Source organism: Triturus cristatus, chromosome 10 (assembly GCF_964204655.1).
Source record: "Triturus cristatus chromosome 10, aTriCri1.1, whole genome shotgun sequence".
NCBI lineage: Eukaryota > Metazoa > Chordata > Amphibia > Caudata > Salamandridae > Triturus > Triturus cristatus.
In genome coordinates, this window is record NC_140593.1 from 50,142,665 (window position 1) to 50,151,955 (window position 9,291).

The following is a 9,291-nucleotide window of genomic DNA, read 5'->3' on the forward strand; positions in this document are numbered from 1 at the left end:
TTTGTGAGCCCCAGTAACCTGGGCAAATACAGACAGCAGCCTTTAATTAATGGAGTAGAAGCTTGGGCATTCAGGGACACACGAGCAAATGTCACAATGGTGACAAAAGATCTTGTGGGTCCTGGGCAGATTATACTTGGTGAAATGTACCAAGTGACCAATACTAGCAACGTCAGAACAGACCATTCTCTGGCAGTTGTTAACTTCTCCTGGGGAGGAGTAACTGGCCTTAAGAAGGTTGTGGTAAGTGCAGACCTACCAGTACAATGCTTGCTTGGCAATGATCGGGAAACTTCAGCTTGGGCTGAAGTGGAGCTCAGGACACATGCAGAAATGTTAGGGATCCCTGCACATGTCTTTGCTGTGACCAGGTCACAGGCCAAAATGTCAAAAGCTGGACAGGCCCTGGATGCTGTAATAATGGACCAGGTGCCTCACAAGAGGAGGAGCAGTAGGGTTAAGGCAGAGCCTTCCCACCTGTGTCAGGAAACTGATCAGTCTCCTCAGGGAGATGATCTTGAGCCTGCAGAAGGAACTGTCCCAGAGGAGCTTGAACCTGACCAGGTTGAGTTCTTGGGGACGGGGCCCTTCCAGGCCTGATCTGAGCCAGGAGCAGAAAACCTGCCCCTCTCTTGAAACCCTCAGACAGCAAGCTGCTGATGAGGCTGCTGGGAATGCTAGTGGCACCCATAAAGTTTATTGGGATGATGGACTCCTTTACTCAGAGAGTAGAGACCCCAAGCCTGGTGCATCCGGGAGGTTGGTTATACCTCTGAAGTTTAGGGGTTTCCTATTGACACTAGCCCATGATATTCCCCTAGCAGGACACTTAGGCCAGAACAAGACTTGGGACAGAATTGTTCCTCACTTTCACTGGCCACACATGTCTGAAGATACAAAGGAGTTTTGTCGCTCCTGTGTAACCTGCCAAGCCAGTGGCAAAGCAGGTGGCACTACAAAGGTCCCCCTGATACCACTCCCTGTGGCGGGGGTTCCCTTTGAGAGTTTTGGGATTGACATTGTTGGTCCCATGGATCCTCAAACAGCATCTGGGCACAGGTTTATACTGGTGGTAGTGAATCATGCCACCAGGTATCCAGAAGCTATACCACCTGTAGTGGCAAGAGCTCTCTTGAGTGTGTTCTCAAGAGTAGGTTTTCCAAAGGAGGTAGTATCTGACTGAGCTACAAACTTTATGTCAAGTTACTTAACTGCAATGTGGAAGGAGTGTGGAGTGAATTACAAACTCACCACACCCTATCACCCATAATGCAATGGTTTAGTTGAAACGTTCAACAAAACCTTAAAGGGCATGATCAAAGGACTCCCAGAAAAGCTTAGGCGAAAATGGGACCTTCTCTTGCCCTGCCTTTTATTTGCATACAGGCAGGTACCTCAGAAGGGGTTTGGCTACAGCCCTTTTGAACTTCTGTTTGGTCACCCTGTCAGGGGTCCATTGTGTTTGGTGAAGGAAGGATGGGAGTTACCTCTCCAGCCCCCAAAGCAAGACATAGTGGACTATGTACTTGGTTTCTGCTCCCGGATGGCTGAGTACATGAAAAAGGCAAACAAAAACCTTGAGGCTAGCCAGGAACTGCAAAAAGCCTGGCATGACCAAAAGGCTGTACTGACTGTTTATCAGCCAGGACAGAAAGTGTGGGTATTGGAGCCTCTGGCCCCAGCAGATCTCCAGGACAAGTGGAGTGGACCCCACACTATTGTTGAACAGAAAGGGGAGGTTGCCTACTTGGTAGACCTTGGAACCCCTAGGAGTCCCCATAGGGTTCTCCATGTCAACAGGCTAAAGCCATATGTGGACAGGGCTGACATGGGCTTGCTCATGGCAACTTAATGAGGGACAGGAGGAAGAGAGTGACCCACTCCCTGACCTCCTCTCACAGAACCCTGATGATGGGTCAGTTGATGGTGTAGCCTTGGCAGGCAGCCTCACTGCCCAGCAGCAAACTGATTGCAGACAGGTTCTCAATCAGTACATACACATGTTTGCACTGACTCCCAGTCAGACTACCTGGTGCACTCATGAAGTGGACACTGGGGACAGTCTGCCTATTAAAAATGAGATGTATAGGCAACCTGACCATGTCATGGACTGTATAAGGACAGAAGTCCAAAAGATGTTGGATTTGAGTGTTTTTGAGCCCTCAGATAGCCCTTGGGCTAGTCTAGTGGTCCTTGTGCCAAAACCTCACACCAGTGGTGGGAAAAGAGAGATGAGGTTTTGTGTGGACTACAGGGGTCTCAATGCAGCCACTTGGACTGATGCGCATCCAATACCAAGGGCAGATGAGCTTATAGATAATTTGGCCTCAGCCAAGTACCTTAGCACATTTTACTTGATAGCTGGCTACTGGCAGATCAGACTTGCTGATGATGCAAAGCCAAAAACAGCATTTTCTACCCCTAGTGGGCACTATCAATTTGTCGTAATGCCCTTTGGTTTGAAGAATGCACCTGCCACTTTCCAAAGGCTGGTGAATACAGTTCTCACAGGCCTGGAAGCCTTTAGTGCAGCATATCTAGATGATATTGCTGTCTTTAGCTCCACCTGGGAGGATCACCTGGTCCACCTAAGGAATGTTTTGGAGGCCCTGCAAAAAGCAGGCCTAACTATCAAGGCTACTAAGTGCCAGATAGGGCAGAGTCAGGTTGTGTACCTGGGCCACCTTGTAGGTGGAGGCCAGGTTCAACCATTGCAGAGCAAGATCCAGACCATAATGGAATGGACTGCTCCAACTACCCAGACTCAGGTGAGAGCCTTCTTACGCCTGACTGGGTACTATAGGAGACTTGTCAAGAGGTACGGATCAATAGTGACACTCCTGAATGACTTAACTTCTAAGAAAATGCCCAAAAAGGTTCAGTGGACAGCTAGCTGTCAAAAGGCATTTGATGACCTGAAGCAGGCCATGTGTATTGCTCCTATTCTGCAGAGTCCTGACTACTCCAAAAAGTTCATTGTTCAAACTGATGCATCTGAATTGGGGGTTGGGGCTGTACTGTCACAATTGAATGAAGGTCAGGATCAGCCAGTAGCTTTCATAAGCAGAAGACTGACCCCTAGAGAGAAACATTGGTCAGCCATTGAGAGGGAGGCCTTTGCTGTGGTTTGGGCTCTGAAGAAGTTGAGGCCATACTTGTTTGGTACTCACTCCCTTGTTCAGACAGACCATAAGCCCCTCTTATGGCTAAAACAAATGAAGGGTGAAAATCCCAAACTGCTTAGGTGGTCCATTTCCCTGCAGGGGATGGACTTTACAGTGGAACATAGACCTGGGAGTAACCATGCCAATGCAGATGGACTCTCTAGGTATTTCCACTTAGAACATGACAACTCAACTGGTCAAGGTTAGTTTAATGTCCCTGCGTTTGTGGGGGTTGTGTAGGAGAGTAGGATCTGCTTCACATGGGTACCCCCACTTTTTGCTGGTGTTTCACTGTTTTTCGACCTTAGTCTGGCTGTGGCCCTGCTAATCAGGACCACAGCCTAGCTGCTTCCTCTCTAAAATGGTTTCCATGTACATTAGGTACATATCTAATTGGATTCTGGAGTGCCTTATAAGCCCCTAGTATATGGCATACTATGTACCTAGGGCATAGGTACCTCAGAGGCCTACCAGGGGCTGCAGCATGTATTATGCCACCCCTGGGAAGCACTCCAAAATGACACAACAGGTCTGCTACTGCAGCCTGGGTAAGGGTGTGCTTGCACCCCTTACTGTGGTATAGGCTACCAAGAAGTTGAAAGCCTGTTCCCGAGCAAGAAATCTATCTCAGAGGTATCCCCACAGTATATCAGTCCATATCCTTAGGTATTCAGAGTCTTCTTTATTTCCATGATGATCCTTTAGCGTCACAAAACACAATCGGTATAATCAAAGAGTAGCCCGCTAACACGTGTTTCGTCCCGGGTTTATCATCATCATCATAAGCTTTATTTTCGGTTAAAAACCATAAAAGCACATATATACAGTTCTTATTGCACATTAATAGGGGTTCATAAATCATGCTATTCCACAGTACATTAATTAGAATACATAAAATGCATTAAAAAGATAAAACATGAAGACAATCAAGGGCCACTTTGAATACAATAAATATCAGGGTCATAAAACTAGACATCTTTAAACTTGATTATTGCACTTCTTGCATACCACATAGATAGGAGAAATCTCGAGGTTGCGAATACAAACACAGGGGTCGTGTCATATTTTAATAATCTGTAAACCTCCCTATAGTCCCTGAGGCCTCTCGATTTACAGAGGGGAACAATCTATTTGGTTCGTGCCCCAATGTAAGAGGGACAAAAAAGCTAAATATGCAGATTGGTCTCTTCTACAGAATCACAACCAGGGCAAGGGCTCCACATGGAGGAAGAGCCCGACCATTTGTTTAACAAGGCCCGCAGTGAAAGAGATCCGTGTCTGAATTGGAGGTATAGTTTTTTTGCTAGCGAGGGCTGGATGTCATCCAGAATTATTTTTTTTAATTGTGATCTTTCACCTCCAGAAATCGGAGGGACAACCTGCCCAAGCTGGAGTTCTGATCACGGAGATTCAGGTGATACTGTTTAAGAATAACCCCCAGCGCCCTCTTACTAATCAGAGGACAAGATGTTTCAGGCGAAGTCCACAGATTTTCCCTGTGCAAATCATAGCAGAGCTGTTTTACATGTTTGAGCCATAAGATGTTACCCGATCCTCTTATAGACAGTAGATCGATTAACTCCTCCTTATAGCTTAGCAGCTCTGGAGTAGACCAGAGTCTCCTCCAATATAGCAAAGGTCGGTGTAGGATGGTCTCCTGGATAGGAGCCAATCCCAAGTCCAATCTTAGAGGGGTCAAAGGAGTACTCTTGGGAAGGTTTAAGAGACGCCTGATGAAGTTATTCTCAGTAATGGACATAGAGCTGGCGTTCACATGGCCCCAAAGCTCTACGGCATATAGAGCCGCTCCCCTAGCCCGTGCCCTATATATTTCAATTGGGGGACCTAGAGGTTTATAGGAACATTCATTAAAAACCTTTAGGATTCCACCTGTTGATTGAGTCAGCTTGAGGTTAGCCTTAGCCATTTGGAAATCCCACTCCATCCTGTCAAATCAAATCAAATTATCTTTATTCGGTGTGAGAAAAATCTCACCATAAAAGAATACACTCACAGAATATTTCTACATAAACATATACATCACTGATTCATGTGAATACATAAAGAGAATTTATGGAGTACATTTTAAAATAATTAAAATAAGGAGGTCAATGTACCCCGTATTTTCACTAGGCACAATGGAACATTATAAATTTATCCAAGGAGCATTGCGTTCATGTTTGGGGGAAAAGTGCTAGTGCATACATGTGCAAAATTATAGCAAAAAGTACAAAGTATCACATCTCTAAAAATACAAATCCCAATTATTAAATTCATATATTTACATTAATGATTAAAACAATTAGCCAATTAAAAAGACGTTGCTTCATTTCTTCTTACATCTGGATCGATTTCCTACACTTAAAAACATTTTTTAGGAAGGTTGTTACAGAGGCTATCACGAATGCTGTCTCTAGCTGTTGTAAAACCATAAAGGCTGGGCGGCATTGCCTCAAACCAAGTGATTTTAACAAAGGGATGATCCACAAATTCCTCTGCACTGAATAAAATGTACAAAAAAGTACCACATGAATGGTTGATTGTCCTGACATGTCATCACATGGACAGTTACACAATTCTTTTGACCAATCATTGGCATTAGGAAAGCTTATTAATCTATGTAAAGTACCTAAGCGAAATCGCATTAAAAGAAATGTGTCATAATCACATACTATCAAGTCTAGGTATGGTTGCAATTTAAAGGATGTTAAAATGAGGTTATGCGCCTGGACCGTTTTTTTATTCAATTCTATACATAGCCTCTGTTCGTTCAGAAAACTTAAGCACTCTTTCTTGAGGTCCTTCCTTGTTATCCTGAACATGGTAAAAGGTTCATCATAAAATTCTTGATGACCCAAGTTGTATAAAAATGTTTTAACATAAAGCAACCATATAACTTGTTTCACTCCATCTAAACCCAAACAGTCTGTGATAATCAGGCGATTAAGCTTCATCTCCTCTGTTGTCCAAACCCTATGCCACAACAGAACCGGTTGAATCTTTATAATGTCTTCCAAGTATGTCAACCCTAGTTCTGTGTGGCAAATAAAAGTGGAAGGGCTATTTGGGACCATCAATAAAAATCTTAAAAAAATATTTTCAACTACCTGGATGGGGTTAACATCCATGTACCCCCATACACCCGCTCCATATGTGGCTACGGAGACACATTTTGCTTTATATATACTTAATAGTTCCACCGTCGGGCGTCTGCCCATTTTCCTGCTAAAGTTAGATAGGGCAGTCAGGGTTCTTGTAAACAATAGTCTTCTTGTTTTGATTGCCTCCACCCAGGATCCCGTGCGTTCAAATAAAATACCAAGGTAGGAAAAAGTTTTCGTGCTTTCAATCCGTTTTTTATCCATAAAAATAGTCCGTGGCTTTATACATCTTGTCCCGCAATTCATTATGAGTGTTTTAGATGAATTAATGGTTAAGCCCCTCTCAGACATAAAATTTGCGAAACTATTTACAACCCTTTGTAATCCCTGTGAGGTGCGTGCCATCAAGACCGCGTCGTCTGCATATAATAAGGCCGGGATAGATCGTTTATCAGCTTCTGGTAAGTCCCTGCATTCCTGTATTAAAACCCTATCCAGACTATTTATATATAATGGAAAAAGAAATGGTGCAAGGACGCAGCCTTGTCTTGCGCCGCGCCTGACTTTAAAGTGTCCAGTGCATTTCCCCCTTACCCCGAAGCGAACCCGCGCCTTAGCCCCTTGATATAGCTGCCTAAGATAAGAAATCAAAACCGCTTCCACACCCATCTCCTCGAGTATGAGCCATAGTTTATTATGAATGACACAGTCAAACGCTGACGATAAGTCAACGAATGCCATGTATAGGGGACCTTTTTTGGGTTTAACATACTTATTCATTAGGATGTTAAGATTGAGGCCCTGCTCCACTGTGCCTAGCTTTTTGCGAAAACCATATTGCAAATCACTTATTACAGCCTGTTCTTCCGCCCAATCCTGTAGTCTGTTCAGGATCACTCGACCCACGATTTTTACAGTAGAATCCAGCAAGCATATTGGCCGATAACAGGCCGGGTCAGACCTGTCGCCTTTTTTAACAAGCATTTACAATGCAATGGTCTCGGCATTGGTAAAGTTAGAGCTATTGGCATTGCTCATGACATTATTTTTGTTTATGTTTTTGTTTTTAAAACATTTAAAGTAATGGCATTGTCATGAGCAATGCCAATCGCTCTAACTTTAACAATGCCGAGACCATTGCATTGTAAATACTTGTGTTCAAGTGAGAGGGCATTTCATTGGAGCAGGGGTTATGTTAGGAGGCAGCATTGTAAATTCTGCCACACTGCCAAACAAGCAACCAAGATGATGTTAATGAAAAATTTTCATTTCCCCAGCTCCTACGTTATGTGTTTAGAAAGTAAGTTGCCTAATTTAATTTAACTAGGTAATGTACTTTCTAGAAACAGTACGCAAAAGTCCAGGATATATGACTATACAAAGAGAGTTCCAACTGCCATAGGGAGCTTCAAGCAAATACTGCAGACGGCAGTACCCGGCTAATCCAGGCACTTAGATCTGAAATATTTAAAACCAAGCAACACAGCAAACTAATCGGGAGAAGGTACAAAGGCACAGAAGTCAGAATGCCAAAATACTTAGATCTTGCACTCTGATTGGAGATAAAAACTATTTCTACGATTGAAGTTTGGACTATGTGATGTAGGGGAGGTGTCACAATTGTGGAGACACGAAAGACAAAACTTAAACTGACGTTTTTGTTTTTATAAAAAAAGAGTTCTTGCACATGTACTTTGCTGATGTCGGGCTGTCACACTACGCAGGAAAAGGTTTTTTAATCCAAACATTTCGAGAAGCCAACATAGGAACCTGTGCTTCAGCAATTTTCATATGTTGTATTTCTCCAATTGATTTGTTCAAGGGAGAGGGCATTTAATTGGAGCAGGGGTCACGTTAGGAGGCAGCATTGTAAAATCTTCCAGACTGCAAAACAAGCAACCAAAATGATGTTTCTGAAAAATGTTAATTTATCCAGCACAACTAGGTAACGTACTTTCTAGAAACAGAACGTAAAAGTCCAGGATATATGACGTTAAGAAGCGTCATTTACTTCTTCTCAGTCTGGCACAATTTGCAATGTTTTTGCTTACAAAGCCTCAGCAAGTGCCTAATTTATTTCCTGCTGCTTTCATTACACAATTAGCAGGAAAAGGAGAAGCGAGCAACAGGAGAAGGGCAGTGAGAAAAAAGAAAAGTAAGGACAAGGGATAACGGAGGGGAGGGAAAGAGTAAAGATAGAGGGGAGGGGAGGGGAGCGAATACTTACCCAAACAATTGTGTTGTCCACTTGGTGTTGCAGACGAAGTAACACCACACCAACAGCCTGCAGCGTTTCTGTTTCAGAAGTTGGCGGCTCCGGAAATCCTCACGCTGGCCGAATTTCAAAGCAAACCCCTCCCCTCCCAACTCGTCACCCTGTGATGACCTGGGGTGGTGAGAGGCCGCTGTAGTTGATTTACAAGCAGCCCCGGGAGTACAGGGCTGATACGGTACACACCCTGGGCTGCTTCAAAATGTGACGCTGCATCGCGTCATAGCTAGGAGGTCCCTAAGTACTGCAGACCTGGGCTGGCAGCATGTCAGCCGAAAGACTGCTTACGTTACAATGCTGCAACGCCCGCCATAATACTGGCACAAGCGCACTAGCGCATGTGCAATGAAAACCTGCCTGTCGTCCGTTTTGGGGGACGAAGTGCAGACTAGGCTGGTTAAGTAAGGCACTGAGTGAGTGCCTTTATTATAAGGTCGAACTATTACACTCTGTTTCATTTATTTTATACATACATTATGTGGTCTGCTCCACAATCTTCGCTATTTCATCCACTATCTTTAAATCAGGATTTCCTATCAATACTTTTTCCTGTATCTTTGGGTTGCTGGGTACAGCGGACCATTATCCCTAAATAAATGGCATTGTCATTTCTATTGGCATTAGCTTTTTTTTTGCATATGTGAGGACTAACCATGTTATGCAAGTGCAGGGCAGCCAACACACGCCATAAATGCCATTCTGCATAATGAACGTGGACAGTACCCAGATGGGGTCGTATGTACAGAGCGGTGCC

General features: G+C 44.0%; 1 protein-coding gene across 1 annotated transcript in view; it reads right to left on the reverse strand.

The window, feature by feature from the left end:
• Positions 1 to 8,598, reverse strand: part of LOC146788808 (SLAIN motif-containing protein-like) — a 418,592-nt gene extending 409,994 nt beyond the window's left edge. The window contains exon 1 of the mRNA XM_085630383.1: positions 8,493 to 8,598. The gene's annotated coding sequence lies outside the window, so the exon portion shown is untranslated. The remainder of the gene's footprint in view (positions 1 to 8,492) is intronic.
• Positions 8,599 to 9,291: the final 693 nt, after the last annotated feature.